Source organism: Lithobates pipiens, unplaced genomic scaffold (genome assembly GCF_037356315.1).
Source record: "Lithobates pipiens isolate NorthernLeopardFrog02 unplaced genomic scaffold, aLitPip1_a1.2 Scaffold_19, whole genome shotgun sequence".
Lineage (NCBI taxonomy): Eukaryota > Metazoa > Chordata > Amphibia > Anura > Ranidae > Lithobates > Lithobates pipiens.
In genome coordinates this window covers 58,877,497-58,892,352 of record NW_027507764.1, presented here as the reverse complement: position 1 = coordinate 58,892,352, position 14,856 = coordinate 58,877,497, and positions in this window count along the sequence as shown.

Genomic DNA, 14,856 nt, shown 5'->3' with positions numbered 1-14,856 from the left:
GGCCACCTTGATGATCCTCCCCAGGGGCGGACTGACCATTTGGCCACTCGGGCACTGCCCGAGGGCCCCATGCCACTAGGGGGCCCCATCAGGGTTGCCAGCCTCAGTAAAACCAGGGACAGCATGTAAAAATTTGTGTTTTTTTTTACATCTGTCTCTGAAATGTCCCTTACCGACATAATTTTGGTCTAAAAATCCAGAGATTATAGCTGCCCCACCTCTCTAGTACCTTCTCAGCCAATAGAAACATGTCTGTGTATACTGTGTTTACATGTCTGTGTATACTGTGTGATTGTCTACTGTGTGTGTGTGTTTGTGTATACTATGTGGCCCCATAATCTCTGATTGCCAGGGGGCCCCATAATCTCCTATTGCCCGGGGGCCCCATAATCTCCTATTGCCCGGGGGCCCCATGAGTTGTCAATCCGCCCCTGATCCTCCCCCTTCTTTTTCCCTAGGTGGTGGGTCTGTCTGTCCTGTCCCTCACGTTTAGTTTTTTGGGCAATCTAATTTTAAAAGCATGGTAGGCACTGATGGTTTTGTTACGTTCCTGTCTATAAAGGGTGTGTAGTGTATATAGATAGGTTGCTATTGTAGATAAACTGTTCTAATCCGAGTGACTTTTCTTTTAAGCTGGTGAAGAAAGCATGTTTTCTTTTCTATTTTATTAAGTCTGTTTAAGTTGGCTTTCCTTTCTTCTTTTCAAGAATGAGTATTTATGTCTTTGTTTTGTAAATACAACTGGCAGCAGTTTTTTTTAAATAAAAACCTCCACCTATATAGCCAACTATCTTGCTCGTTTTAAATAGAGCTTGCAGTCAGCGGTAGGAGCTTGTGCGTGCTGTCTGCGTGCTCTGAACCCAGTATACACTGCTATATCCACCTATATAGCAAACTATCTTGCTCGTTTTAAATAGAGCTTGCAGTCAGCGGTAGGAGCTTGTGCGTGCTGTCTGCGTGCTCTGAACCCAGTATACACTGCTATATCCACCTATATAGCAAACTATCTTGCTCGTTTTAAATAGAGCTTGCAGTCAGTTGTAGGAGATTGTGCGTGCTGGCTGCGTGCTCTGAACTGTCCTGAGAGTGTGAGAGCTTCCAGAGAGTTGGAGGAGGAGAGGGAGCTGATGGCGTCAGCCAGCCCAGGTCCGGGGCCCTCTTCCCAGCCTGGGCCCACGGTTCATCCCCCTGGAGTGAAAGACCTCTCCAGGGAGGAAAGATTGTTCCTGCAGACACAGTTTGAACTACTGGACTGGACCCGGGCCCAGCCAGGAGAGGACCCGGGGAGGATGCAGAAGCGCCGGACTAGGATTAAAGTCCTTATACAGAAGGCCACGTTGGCCTACGTGCTGAAATCCGAGAGACTAGCGGACCTGCGGAATCGCAGAGACCGCTCAGCCAGTAGCAGAAGGGGGGAATACCGGGAGGCCATTGAAGGCCTGAAGCATGAATGCAGAGACCTATGGCGGTTGCTGGGCGGTCTCTGCGAACGCGGTGTCGGTGAGAGGGGTTTCCTCTCTGAGGTAAAGAAAGAACTCCTGAGGGCAAGCCAGGAAGGATCCCAGGCAGCCAGGAGAAAGAGCTCTTCCCAGAAAGTGTTGTCGGGATCGGAGGAGAAGCTACAAACCCCGGTGGAGGAAGCAGCCTCAATGGGTGAGGAAGACCAGCGCCCCGAGGTGGAGACCAGCCGGGTGAGCTTGGCCCCCGGAGCCATAAGTGCGGAGGGTCCCCGGATCCCTGTTGTCTCACCTTCTCAGACAGAGGCTGTGGAGCAGATAGATCCGGGTAGGGTACCCCATGATGCACAGGGAAGCTCCGGGGGAGAGGCAAGTCGGATGGAACAGCATGGAAGGAAGCTGGTGGTGGTCCTTGCTAGAGGCCACCCGGAGGGACCTGTGAAGACCGGCGGCCGAAGGTTGGTGGACGGTGATGCTGTGCGGGCCCCCCCAGTGGCCCCGGTCGAGCGCGCAGCATATGGGACAGTGCGAGGGGTGCCGGCCGTAATGGTGGCCCCCGCCGCGGCTGCATGTGGTGAGGGGGAGGTGCTGGCAAGCACGGACCATGTTCGGGAAAAACATCTTGGACAAAAATCCTCTGCAGACACCAGGGAGGGTGGGGGCGGGGAGATGGATGTGCCACTTCCTGTTTCCGGGGGTGCAGCCGGAAGTGACCTCCGTGAACTGGAAGTACCACTTGCGGTGACCCCGGAAGTTGTGAAAAAATGTACTGAGGAGGTGGGAACACCCCGGGCCTCGGTGACCAAGTCTCCTGCTCCTCTGGGTCAGGTATGGGCTTTGGGGGTCTCGGGGGCTCCTCTGGTGGCTACCACCATGGGTACCCCAGAATCCTCCAGTGGAGCTTTACCCGGTGGACAGACAAGTTGGGGGGAGTCCCCTATGAGGGAACTAAGGGGGGAGTGCCCAGCCCTGGATTTCATCAGGGAGCTGGAGGGGTCCCAACAGCAGGAGCAGGATATGGCACAGGGGATGGAAGTGGGGTGAATAAGCGCCCCAAGGAGGTGTCTAGTGGGAGGTCGGACGGTGAGAGTGGGTGAGAGCCCCCCAAGTCGGGCTGGGTTAAGAAAAAGACAAAAAAACGGAAGAGGAAGGGCCTGGGGAAAGAGGGTGGCGAGGACCCTCAGCCCAGCACCAGTCTGGGGGCGGGTGGGGGATCCTCGCTCGCCCTCTGGAACCGTTTTGGGGTCCTATCCTCCGATTCTGAGGAGGATTAACTTGGGTTTGTAATATAGAGTGGAACGTAAACTTTAATCACTAAGGATGACGGTACCCGCTCCAATATGCCTTGCGACGATTAATGTTGCAAGTATGCATTCTGCGGCGGCTAGGTTTTCAGCCTTTGATTTTCTCAGCCCTGTTGAAGCCGACATTTTGTTTTTGCAAGAGACCTGGCTGGCATCTGTGGCAGAGATGCACCTAGCAAAGAGGGAGTGGAGACATGGGTCCTCCCTCTGGTCTCTTGCGGCTGAGCCCTGCAGTGGTGTTGCGGTCCTTTTTAAGACCGGTTCGGTGGCTTGTCGACGAGTGATTGAATTAGAAATCGGTAGGTGTTTGATTGTGGATGCAGTCGTGAGAGGGGAATTTCTCCGCCTCATAAATTTCTATGGTCCCCAGTTAAGAAGAGGGAGGAAGGACCTTCTTGCGCTGCTGAAACCATACCTGTTTACATTCCAGCAGGTGGTCTTTGGTGGTGACTTTAACCTAGTCACCAGGTCAAAGGACCGGGCAGGCACCTCAGGCCCTCTGGGATATGATAGTATCTTTTTGAATCGCATAGTGAGGGAGGCTGGGTTGGTGGATGTGCACGTTCACCACTTCCCCAACCTCACTGGTTTCACATACTCCAGAGGTAGTAGTAAGAGTAGACTAGATAGGTTTTTTTTGAAGGGGGACTCGTCCTTTGCGGCTCCTGTGCTGCATGCGGTCGAGTTTTCCGATCACTGTATGGTGTCGGTCACTCTGAATGTGGCGGACACCCCTCAGAAGGGTAGGGGCCTATGGCGACTAAATGGGTCGCTACTTGAGGACCCTGAAGTCAGGATGGCCTATGAAGACTTCTTTATGGAACAAGCTTCGCTCCTTGAGAGCGGCTGCTCTCGCCAGGAATGGTGGGAAGTAGTGAAGAAGAGGTCGGAAGGCTTCTTCCGTGAAGTCTCTGGTCGTCGGGCAGCTTCCCGGTACCAGGCCTACCAGAAGTTGCGCAGGCCCTCAGGACCAGATTTCAGGTCTGAAGCTTCAGATGAAGGAGTGTCAGTATGACTATCTCGCCTCCCTGGTTCTTGAGAGGGATTATGGGAAGTTCACCAACCCGGACCCCTACAAGAGCTGTGGTGATGCGGTGAGTGGGAAGGTCATACACGGACTGAGGGATCCCTTGGGTTCTTTGGCGAGGTTCAGGCCGGGAATCCTGGGGATCGTCAGAGCCCATTTTTCGGACCTCCTGAAGAAGAAGCCTTTGGACCTGGGAAAAGCCAAGAAATTTCTTGATGAAACTCCACTTGAGGTGGGGTCTGACCCCCTTGGCTCTTTGACAGAGGAGATCTCTGTGGCCGAAGTTGAACAGGCCATAGACTCTTTGTCTCTAAAGAAGTCGCCGGGACCCGATGGGTTCACGGCGGAGTTCTACAGGACCTTTAAGGGCCTCTTGGCTCCTTGTCTGAGGGAGGTGTTCAGTGAGTGTTTGGCGTCTGGCCTGCTTCCTCCCTCGATGAGAAGGTCGGCCTTGATCCTTCTGTCAAAGGGGAAAGATCCGTCCCTGGTGGAGAATTGACACCCTATCGCCCTTCTCTCCACAGATAGAAAGATCCTGGCGAAGATACTGTTTGTGCGTATGTCTGCAGTCGCGGGCAAGCTACTGTCTGTTTCCCAGCACTGCACGGTTCCTGGCCGCAGCACCTTTAGTGCTGTCCTCAACGTCCGAGAGGCTGTGGAAGGGTGCAGGGCAACGGGTGACGGGCGTTATCTGTTGGCATTAGACCAGGTGAAAGCTTTTGACCGAATGAACCATGAGTATCTCTGGCTTCTCTTGGGAAGATACTGTCTGCCTGATCAAGTCATTGATTGGCTCAGAGTTTTGTACAGGGGGGCTGAAAGCTTCCCTCTTGTCAATGGTTGGGTGGGTCCTACCTTTCCAGTGGACTCTGGTGTTAGGCAGGGCTGCCCGCTGAGTCCCCTGCTCTACGTCTTTGCGGTTGACCCCTTCGTAAGGAGGCTAGACTGCGGACACCTGAGGGGGGTCCAGGCGGAGCCCTGCAATGGCCTGAATTCCTCTTGGTCAGCTACGTTTGTCTTCTGCCAAGATCGCTCTATGTGCGGATCTGCGGTCTGTTCTTTCTACTTTTGTGGGGAAACAGGCTGAATCTGATAAAGATGGAGGTCACGTACCGACAGAGGAGGCAGGGTGGGTTGGACATGATTAATCCCACGGTTTTCTTTACCGTGGTTTTTCTTAAGTTCAACCTACAATCCATTTTTCAGGACGAACCCTCCCTGTGGGAACGCTCATGTAAGAACTGGTTTCTGGTTTTCCTGAGTGGGTGGGAGGGGGGTGGTCGCCCCGGTGATCTATGGAGATCCCATGGGTACCTCCCCACCTATGTTCCAACTGCCCTAAGGGTACTGAGGCAGTGGAGGATAATGGCCCTGGAGGTGGGCTCGTTGGGTCGGCGCGAGCTGTACCAGCGGGTCATGACCTCGGACTTTTTGAGACCACTAGCCTTAAGGGATTGTCCGGACAGGGTTCTCAGGGAGGGATTAGCCCTTCTGAATTCTAAGAGAATTCCGGCCAAGTTCTGGGATCTTGCATGGAGGGCGTTCCATGGACGGCTCTATGTGAGGTGTAACTTAAAGTACCGGAGTCTTGAGGACAGGGGCTGTCCTCGTCCCGAGTGTGGAGGGGCACTGGAGACCATGGACCACTTTTTGGTTGAGTGCCCTTTCAACTTGGAGGTTCTGGGGGGAGGTTGGGGATGCCATTGGCTATCCCCGTCTCCGGGCCCTTACCTATTCTGAGAGGGTGTACGGCGACTTCAGGGTCCGGAGGGGTCATGAGTTATCGTCACTGTTTTTAGTTAGTACAGTTTACCTTTATTACACCTGGCACGCGCGGTGCTTAGTGTCCACTAGGGGCAAGTTCCTGCCCGTGCATGAGGTGGCGGGTGATATCTTTCGGGAATTGGTGAAGGTGAGGTATCTTGAGGGAGAAAGAACGGGCAGGGAAAGGTGTGCCAGATTGTGGAGAGGCTTTTCTTTCCGCCCACCTTGATGATCCTCCCCCTTCTTTTTCCCTAGGTGGTGGGTCTGTCTGTCCTGTCCCTCACGTTTAGTTTTTTGGGCAATCTAATTTTAAAAGCATGGTAAGCACTGATGGTTTCGTTACGTTCCTGTCTATAAAGGGTGTGTAGTGTATATAGATAGGTTGTTATTGTAGATAAACTGTTCTAATCTGAGTGACTTTTCTTTTAAGCTGGTGAAAAAAGCATGTTTTCTTTTCTATTTTATTAAGTCTGTTTAAGTTGGTTTTCCTTTTCTTCTTTTCAAGAATTAGTATTTATGTCTTTGTTTTGTAAATACAACTGGCAGCAGTTTTTTTTAAATGAAAACCTCCACCTATATAGCAAACTATCTTGCTCGTTTTAAATAGAGCTTGCAGTCAGCGGTAGGAGCTTGTGCGTGCTGGCTGCGTGCTCTGAACCTCCTGAGAGTGTAAGAGCTTCCAGAGAGTTGGAGGAGGAGATGGAGCTGATGGCTGCAGCCAGCCCAGGTCCGGGGCCCTCTTCCTGGCCTGGGCCCACGGTTCATCCCTCTGGAGTGAAAGATCTCTCCAGGGAGGAGAGATTGTTCCTGCAGACACAGTTTGAACTACTGGACTGGACCCGGGCCCAGCCGGGAGAGGACCCGGGAGGATGCAGAAACGCCGGACTAGGATTAAAGTCCTTATACAGAAGGCCACATTGGCATACGTGCTGAAGTCTGAGAGACTTGCGGACCTGCGGAATCGCAGAGACCGCTCAGCCAGCAGCAGAAGGGGGAATACCGGGAGGCCATTGAAGGCCTGAAGCATGAATGCAGAGACCTATGGCGGTTGCTGGGCGGTCTCTGCGAACTCGGTGTCGGTGAGAGGGGTTTCCTCTCTGAGGTAAAGAAAGAACTCCTGAGGGCAAGCCAGGAAGGATCCCAGGCGGCCAGGAGAAAGAGCTCTTCCCAGAAAGTGTTGTCGGGATCGGAGGAGAAGCTACAAACCCCGGTGGAGGAAGCAGCCTCAATGGGTGAGGAAGACCAGCGCCCCGAGGTGGAGACCAGCCGGGTGAGCGTGGCCCCCGGAGCCGTAAGTGCGGAGGGTCCCCGGATCCCTGTTGTCTCACCTTCTCAGCCAGAGGCTGTGGAGCAGATAGATCCGGGTAGGGTACCCCATAATGCACAGGGAAGCTCCGGGGGAGAGGCAAGTCGGGTGGAACAGCATGGAAGGAAGCTGGTGGTAGTCCTTGCTAGAGGCCACCCGGAGGGACCTGTGAAGACCGGCGGCCGGAGGTTGGTGGACGGTGATGCTGTGCGGGCCCCCCCAGTGGCCCCGGTCGAGCCCGCAGCATCAGGGACAGTGCGAGGGGTGCCGGCCGTAATGGCGGCCCCCGCCGCGGCCGCATGTGGTGAGGGGGAGGTGTAGGGTTGCCACCTCATCCCTTTAAACCCGAACACATATGAATTGCACAGGTTCTCTGGCTGATTGAGGTGGTAATTAAACTCACTTGGTGCCTTATCTGCATTTAATTAGCCTCAGAACCTGTGTAATTCATATGTGTTCAGATTTAAAGGGATGAGGTGGCAACTCTAGGGAGGTGCTGGCAAGCACGGACCATGTTCAGGAAAAACATCTTGGACAAACATCCTCTGCAGACACCAGGGAGGGAGGGGGCGGGGAGATGGATGTGTCACTTCCTGTTTCCGGGGTGCGGCCGGAAGTGTCCTCCGTGAACTGGAAGTACCACTTGCGGTGACCCCGGAAGTTGTGAAAAAATGTACTGAGGAGGTGGGGACACCTTGGGCCTCGGTGACCAAGTATCCTGCTCCTCTGGGTCAGGTAGGGGCTTTGGGGGTCTCTGAGGCTCCTCTGGTGGCTACTGCCATGGGTACCCCAGAATCCTCCAGTGGAGCTTTACCCGGTGGACAGACAAGTTGGGGGGAGTCCCCTATGGGGGAACTAAGGGGGGAGTGCCCAGCCCTGGATTTCATCAGGGAGCTGGAGGGGTCACAACAGCAGGAGCAGGATATGGCACAGGGGATGGAAATGGGTTCCTCTCGAGCCCCCGCTGCTGTGGGGGTGTGGCTTCGTCCCCATCTACGGTGGGAGTTGAGAACAAGTCACCTGTTGGATGGGGGATAGAGGGTGGGAGTGGGGGGGTGTGTGCTGCTCCATCAGAGCCCATGGGCTCATCTCAGCGGGGGTCTGGCCCTTCCCCCACAGTCCCGAATCCCATCTTGGGCACACAGAAGCAGGCAAACCTCTTAGGTGCCCTGAAGGCTGGGCGCTCGTTTGCACAGGTGGCAGGTTCTTCTGTCCCCCTGGGTTCCCTGTACGGCCAGTTTGGTGCCCAGAATTTCCGGGCCCCCCCGGGGATCAGCCCCAGGGTGTGCAGGCCTGGACGAGGGGTACGGGGGGCCCTGAGAGGCGCAGATGGAATGTGGTGCAGCTCAGGTGGGAAGGGATGTCTGCATGTCCCAGCAGGGGTCAGGTCATCGACTATCTGCTGGGGCTGCGCTTTAAAGTTTCAGAATTATTTGCAGTCATACATCCCACAAACTCGAAGGAGTTTGATGTAAGTGCGTCTCCTTGGTCTCCATGGAGCTTTTCCTGACACTGTACGAGCTCGTCAGGAAGTCAGATCCATGGAAAAGTTTCCGGGTGATACCTCTTTCGAGGCAGGAGGAGGTAAAGAATGTGACTGTACTGGTCAGGAATGAGTCTCTCCCACCTGAGGACATCGCAACCTGGCTGGCGCGGTACGGGCAGCTCCAGACAGGGCTGAGGAAAAGTTTGGATGAGCGCGGGGTCTGGACAGGTGCGTGGTTGGTCAGGATCCGGCTCAAGTGCCACAACAATACCGTGGCGCATGTACCTGGCAGCGCCTTCATAGGTAGAGACCGGATCCTGGTTTTCTACCCTGGACAGCCCCGTCGCTGTTTCAAATGCGTCAGTCCCGCGCACCTCAGCGCGGACTGCACAATGCCCCGCTGTGTGAGGTGTAATGGCTTCGGCCACTCACCTGAGGGTTGCAGGCTTATTGTCTGCAACCTCTGTGGGGAAATGGGACACCCCTTTAGTCGGTGCCCCAAGGCGTTCAGGGGGTGCCAGGCTGAGGAGGGTGCCCCAGGCTGGGAGGGTGAGGGGGTCCCTAGACTAAGTGGGGATCCCAATCCCTCAGGGTCACAGAGGGAGGGTTCCCCCCTCCCTCAAAGGGTCAGACCCCCCAGGCGCGGATCAAGGACAGGAACTGGCGTAGTGAGGGAGCCGGCGAGTTCTCCGGCCCCGTCTGACCCTGTGTCAGATGGGGCAACGGCAACAAAAACACCTGGGAAGCCGGCCAAGGCGAAAAAGCCCTCGCCCAAAAATCACCCTCCCCCTGTTTCCCCCCCCGTCCTCCTCCCTTTCCCCCGCCCCCCCCTCCCCTCCCCCCCCCTGGTCTCCCCCCTCCCACTTTTCCCTTCTTCTCCTTTGCCCCCTTCCCCCCCCTCCCTTCAGTAATTAAATCTGCGGGTAAGCCGCACCCACCCCTGGATCAGGTGGCTATATTAATGCCCCCTCCGGCCTCTTCGGTGGTCGTGAGTGGTCGGCAAGCTGGTGCAGGAGGGGTGGCCCGATGGACATCTCAGGGGCCGGTAAGGGGGTTAATAAGAGAATTAAGGAGATCTCCAGTGGGAGGTCCGATGAAGAGAGTGGGAGGGAGCCTCCCAAAGTGGAATGGGAGAAGAAAACCAAAAAGAAGAGGAAGAGTTCGGGGAAGGAGTGTGGTGAGGACCCCCAGCCCAGTACTAGTTCAGGGGCAGGGGGGGCTCCTCACTGGCCCTATGGAACAGATTCGGGATCCTTTCCTCCTCGGACTCTGAGGCCGCGTACACACGCGGGGACTGTTCGCTCAACTTTGTCCGCTGAACAGTGTTTCAGCGGACAGTCCGCTCGTGTGTGGGCTTTCAGCAGACAGTTTCAGCGGACAGTTTGACGAACAAAGTTTTTCGGAAATCCCGAAAAACTGTCCGCTGAAACTTGGTTTGAGCGGACAGTCCGCCCGTGTGTGGGCCAGTCCGCTGTACTTTCGAAATGAGCGGACTGTTCCCACCCGGAGAAAAGTCTGCTCATTTCGAGCGCGTGTCAAGGTGGGCGGGGCCCGCGACGGAGATGTCGCGGGCTCCGCCGCCTGGAATGGACTTAAAGGGGAACCCCAACGGCGAAAAAAATCGGCGTGGGGATCCCCCAAAGTCCACAACAGACCCTTGTCCGAGCACGCTACCCGGCCGGCCAGGAAAGGGGGGCGAGCGAGCGCCCACCCCCCTCCTGAGCCGTACCAGGCCGCGTGCCCTCAACATGGGGGGTGCCTTGGGGAAGGGGGGGCCGCGCGGCCCCCCCACCCCAAAGCACCTTGTCCCCATGTTGATGAGGACAAGGGCCATGTGACATATACCATGTGACACCGCCCCATTGTCACTATATAAGTGGCCGCGCAGCGCGGCTCTGCCATTCCGGCCGGAGAGAGCGACGTGTCAACATCTCCTGGAGAAGAAGAAGAAGAAGAAGATGAAGAAGAAGAAGAACGGAAGGCGGCGGCGACGACAGCGGCGACAGAAGACCGGGCCACCGCCTGTAAAAGAGCTATAAGAAGGCGCGGTGGCCCGGCAGAAGAACCGAAGAGGGGGACAAGACCCCCGAAGTCGGGAGAAGAGGCCGGCGGCGGGGAGGAAGAAAGCCGGACTCCTCCGCTAGCAAAAGAGCTACAAGAAGATAGCGGAGGAGTCCGGCGAGAAGACCCCCGAAGACGGAAGACCCCCGGAGCTGTGCAATAAAATATTTTATCTCGTGTGTTGTGTTTTTTTTTTGGGTACTTTTATTTTACAGGTGAATGGGTAGGGGTACATTGTACCCCATACTCATTCACATAGGGTGGGGGGCCGGTATCCGGGGGCCCCCTTATTAAAGGGGGCTCCTGGATTCCGATAAGCCCCCCGCCCGCAGACCCCGACAACCAACGGCCAGGGTTGTCGGGAAGAGGCCCTTGTCCTCATCAACATGGGGACAAGGTGCTTTGGGGTGGGGGGGCCACGCGGCCCCCCCTTCCCCAAGGCACCCCCCATGTTGAGGGCACGCGGCCTGGTACGGCTCAGGAGGGGGGGCGCTCGCTCGCCCCCCTTTCCTGGCCGGCCGGGTAGCGTGCTCGGACAAGGGTCTGTTGTGGACTTTGGGGGGACCCCCACGCCGATTTTTTTTTCGGCGTTGGGGTTCCCCTTTAAGTCCATTCCAGGCGGCAGAGCCCGCGACGTCTCCGTCGCGGGCCCCGCCCACCTTGACACGCGCTCGAAATGAGCGGACTGTTGCCTCGTGTGGGGGCGAGTCCGTTCATTTCAAAAGTTGCGCGGACTTAGTACGACGAACTTAGTTTGCCGTATTTGTCCGCTCAAAAAGTGCCGTGTGTGGGCGTGTTCGTTCATTCAAAAGTTTGAGCGGACTGTTTGACGAACTTAGTTTCGGCAGACAGTCCCCGCGTGTGTACGCGGCCTGAGGAGGATTGATTCTTTTAGAAATGTAATATAGAGAGGAACGTAAACTTCAATCACTAAGGATGGCGGTACCTGCTCCAATACGCCTTGCGACCATTAATGTCGCAAGTGTGCGTTCTGCGGCGGCTAGATTTTCAGTCTTTGATTTTCTCGGCCGGGTTGAAGCCGACATTTTGTTTTTGCAAGAGACCTGGCTGGCATCTGTGGCAGAGATGCACCTAGCAAAGAGGGAGTGGAGACATGGGCCCTCCCTCTGGTCTCTTGCGGCTGAGCCCTGCAGTGGTGTCGCGGTCCTTTTTAAGACTGGTTCGGTGGCTTGTCGACGAGTGATTGAATTAGAAATCGGTAGGTGTTTGATTGTGGACGCAGTCGTGAGGGGGGAATCCCTCCGCCTTATCAATTTTTATGGACCTGTCACGTACCTAGTAGTTGAGCCTGGAATGCAGGGAGCGGCCCCTCGTATCCTCTGGCTAATGAACCCCTGGAGATGGAGACAGGTATTCAAAAGTTCAGGGGGCACAAGTGCCTGGCAGGTAGGACTGATCCGGATAAGCAGCTGGGCACCGACAGCAAATTGGTAGGGCTGATGGTACTTGACTGTAGCAGGCATGCACAAGTGCGGAGACTGGCTGGTAGGTGGGCGTCAGGAAATACTGGAACCCCAACAGGTAAACAGGAACAGCGGAGTCGGGTACAGGCCGGGTCAGCAGGAATCGATCAGCAAGGTACAAGAGGATGAGGCAGAGACGTGGTCGGACAAGCAGAGGTCGTAGGCAGGCAGCAACGGATCAAGGTCAAAGAACAAGCCGGGTGTCAAGGATCAAGGTAACAGGTACTGGAACAGAAAGCAAGGTCACGGACACGCTGTAGACTGGACAGCATGGATGGAAGGGAGCCAGTGACTTAAGAAGACCTTAGGGCGCCAAACGGACGTACGACGGGTCAGCGCGCCCCCGCGAGTAGACGTGCTCCCGTTCGTGACCCACGAGCGTGTGCGCGCTCGTTCGTGTTGACGCGAGTGCGTTCGTTAGCTTTAGCGCGCGTCAAAGGGAAACGACGGGCTCTCCACGACAGGTTTCTACGGGTAAGTCTCCTGTGTATGGCCGAAACGTCCGAGTGATCGTGACATTGCCCCCCCCCAAGGGGCAGCCCCCGGATGCCCAACTGAGCCAACTTGTTCGGGTGGGAATTCTTGAAAGCACGGATGAGTCTCTTGGCATGAATGTTAGCCTCTGGCTCCCAGGAGTTCTCTTCGGGTCCGTACCCTTTCCACTTGACTAAGAATTGGACCTGGTTCTTTCTCTTCCTACAGTCCAGAATGGCCTCGATTTCAAACTCAATCTCCCCATTGACCAACACAGGTTCCAGGGGGGAGGAGGTCCTGTCAGTGAAGGGGTCCGCGACTGAAGGTTTGAGAAGCGATACGTGGAATACTGGATGAATTCGGAAGGATTCGGGAAGTTCTAGTTCAAATGCCACGTCATTTAATTTCCTCTTGATCGGGAAGGGACCCAGGAATTTCGGGCCCAACTTCTTGGAGGGGCAGGACAGTCTAAGATTTAAGGTGGACAACCAGACCCGATCCCCGACTTTAAGATCCAGCTTCCCTCTTCTCCTTCTGTCGAAGACGTCCTTGTTATGCTCTTGTGACCTGGCCAGGGTTTCTCGTAAGAGCTTGTTATTCTCTTCAAAGAAGTTGAGTCTCTTCTGAACCGCTGGTACTGAACACTCGGGAAGGTTGCCAGACAAAAACAACGGATGGAACCCGAAGTTCGCATAGAAGGGGGATTGCTTGGTGGCTGAATGGATTGTGTTATTGTAGGCGAACTCGGCCATTGGCAACAGGGAGACCCAGTCGTCTTGCGAGAAGGACGAAAAACAGCGAAGGTACTGCTCCAAAGTCTGATTCGTCCTCTCGGTCTGACCGTTGGTCTGCGGGTGGTAGGCTGAGGACATGCAAAGGTCGATCTTCAGAGTTCTACAGAGCGCCCTCCAAAATCTTGAGGTGAACTGCACCCCCCTATCAGACGTGATGTTGGCGGGGATGCCGTGAAGTCTCACTATTTCTTTCACAAAGGCGTTAGCTGTCTCTGCGGCTGAGGGGGTGCCCTTCATGGGCAAGAAGTGAGCCATCTTAGTGAGTCTATCGACTACGACAAAGATCGTTGTATGGTTCGACGATAAAATCCATGGAGATCATCCTCCATGGTCTATCTGGAACAGGTAGCGGTCTTAGTAGGCCCCAGGCTCTTGACTTGTCGCCCTTATTCCGAATACAGATGGCGCAAGCCTGTACGTACTTCTTGCAGTCATCCTTCATCCGTGGCCACCAGAAGGTACGCCTGAGTAATTCCAGGGTCTTGAATACCCCAAAGTGGCCAGCCAGAGGGTGGTCATGACAGGCGGCCAGAACCAGGGTCCGAACTGTCTGGGGGACGAAGATCCTGTTCCCATGCCACATAAGGCCATCATTGGAGGACAACGAGGCACCGGGTGGAGGTGAGGCGCCTACGGAGGCTTGCTTGACTTGAGACACTACATCTCCTTGGAGCAGAAGAAAGTTTCCAGCAGAGAGGATGGTGTCGATAGGTGGCGAGTTTTCCGGCTGACTAAACATGCGGGATAAAGCGTCTGGCTTCGTATTCTTGGATCCGGGACGATAAGTAATGTGGAATACAAATCTTGAGAAAAAGAGTGCCCACCTGGCCTGACGAGGCTTCAATCTCTTAGCTGACTTTAAATATTCCAGGTTTTTGTGGTCTGTATAGACCAGGATTGGATGGATAGCCCCCTCCAGCAGGTAGCGCCACTCCTCGAGTGCAGACTTGATTGCTAATAGCTCGCGATCACCGACGTCGTAATTTCTTTCGGCCTCTGATAACTTGCGAGAGAAAAAAGCGACCGGGTGGAGTAAGGACTTGGGTCCCTGCCTCTGGGAAAGTATAGCTCCGACTGCTACTTCCGAAGCGTCAACTTCAAGGGTATACGGTAGAGCGGGATCGGGGTGTTTCAGGATTGAGGCTGAGACGAACAAATCCTTCAGGGTTTTGAAGGCCTCTTGTGCTTCAGGGGTCCAACGGAACCTCTGGCCCTGCTTGGTCAGCCCGGTAATGGGGGCGATAATAGAGGAGAATCCCTTTATGAACTTACGATAAAAGTTAGCGAAGCCCACAAATCGCTGAACTCCCTTCCTATCGGAGGGGGCAGGCCAGTCCTGGATTGCAGAGATCTTCTGGGGATCCATCTCTACCCCTCTAACCGAGATAACCAGGCCGAGGAACTGGATACTCTCCTTTTCGAAAACACATTTCTCGGGCTTGGCGTACAAGCCGTGAAGGCGGAGGCGGGTCAGAACCTTCTTAACGTGCTCTCTGTGGGTGGCTAGAGTGGAGGAAAAAATTAGGATGTCATCCAAGTAAATAATCACAAACAAATCAAGATAATCTCTAAAAATGTCATTAACAAAATGCTGGAACGTGGCTGGGGCATTACACAACCCGAATGGCATCACTAAGTATTCGTAGTGTCCGAAGCGGGTACGAAAGGCTGTTTTCCATTCATCGCCCTTTCTGATACG